Below are 1,902 nucleotides of genomic sequence, written 5' to 3' on the forward strand. Positions count from 1 at the left end.
AAGAAAAATTTTACTAAGACAGGTGAATTTTGAAATTCAAAAGACAAATTTCCAAGAAAAGGGTTGAATTTTCATCGAAAAAGATTTTAATTGACTTTTCAAAAAAAAAATAAAAATTATAAATAAAAAGTACATTTTCTAGGAAATAGTTTAGTTTTTAACAAAAAAGTTGTAGTTTTATCTGAGAAAGATGCAATATTTATAATATAAAATAAGATCTTTTAATTAAAAAAGAAAAATTTTCAGAAGAAATAGTTTTCATCCAAAAAAGATCTCAGTCGACTTTATCTGCAAGAAAATTAGAATTTTAAACGAAAGGTTAATGTTCTACGAAAATAGTTGAATTTTTAACTCAATAAGCTGCATTTTTTTACAGAATAATTTCATTTGCAACCGAAAGGGATAACCTTTTGAAACAATTCTTAAATTTTTCACAAAATAATAAAATTTATAACTAAAAAGATGATCTTCAGGAGAAAGTTTGTGTGAATTTGCAAAAATTACGTACATGAGTGAAGGACCCACACTCCCCTATAACTACTTATCCCGTTATTTTCATCGTAACACGATCTTTTTAAAGACCAATTTATTCTCTTACACCAACTCACACCTCTGCATAACTGGAAATGGAAATCGGTTATAACATCAATTTGAAGTTTCCCCCTTGTTCAAAATTCAGCTGTGAAAATACACTTTTTTATTTAAAAAATAAATTACTTTCTTCTTTTGAGCAATAAAAATAGCGCTTACAGACGCAGTTTTAATATTGTTCATTATTGCGTTTCTTATATATAAAGACTCCAATATATTCTAAACATGTATACATTGAACAATAGAATTTAAAGAATTATCATTTTTAATTTCAGGTTAATACTTGATGCCGTTGTCAATGTTATTTTCACATGATATCAGGATTAAACCCATGGAGAATAGACATAAGGAGACCAAACTAGTGGAACTAAAAATGAACACTTTTCAGTTGCTAGAAGTGCGCACACACACACATGTGCAAAATCACACGTACAGTTCAAAACTTCCCGAACGTGTCGTGCCAACCGCACTTTAAGAAAATATGGCTGCCGATGTGAACGCGACTCAAATGTAAATAAATAATGATTGAACAATTAATAGTTTGTGAATAAAGGAAAGAATGTTAAAATTAAAAATCGCTGTATAAAAGCGAAAGTTTCCAAAAAGTGTGGTTTTAAGTGTAGTGTACAAGACTTTCAGAGTGGTTTAAGTTGTATGTTTATTGTTTTTGTTACGAACGCATCGAATACCTGTCGCATGCATAGTGTTGGTAAAAGTAATTTGATATTTCAATAAACGTACTACCTACCTCTTCCATGGCGAATAATTTTTTATTCCACAAACATTTCAAAAATACTGCCTGATTATCAATTATTTATTTGTTTAAGCGACCTGTCAAAACAAAACAATGGAGGCGGCCATTTTTTTTGAAAGTGCGGTTGGCACGCCACGTTCAGAAAGTTTTGAACTATTCGTAAGTGTGATTTTACATATGTGTATGTGCGTACTTCTGGCAACGGAAAAGTGACCGTTTTTGGTGAAGTCCATGCATTACAGATTGCTCTCCTTATATCTATTCTCCATGATTAAACCAATCAACCGCTAATGAAGTTCATAAGATTTTGATAATTTATCCTAAAAAGCTGGACACGTAGCCGATAGCCGTAGCCATTAGTTAATTTACAAACCATATTTTCTTGCGTATTCATTAAAAAAATGTTGTTAGTACAACAAAACTTTCCTACTCTACGCAAAAAAGTAATTATATAACTAAATTTACATTAATGAAACGCATTCTTTGAATAAAATCAAATTTCATTTCAATACAAAAGAAGAAATTAAAGAAATAGTTTCCACATCAAATTTAAAAAA

This window comes from Belonocnema kinseyi, chromosome 8, assembly GCF_010883055.1.
Source record: "Belonocnema kinseyi isolate 2016_QV_RU_SX_M_011 chromosome 8, B_treatae_v1, whole genome shotgun sequence".
NCBI lineage: Eukaryota > Metazoa > Arthropoda > Insecta > Hymenoptera > Cynipidae > Belonocnema > Belonocnema kinseyi.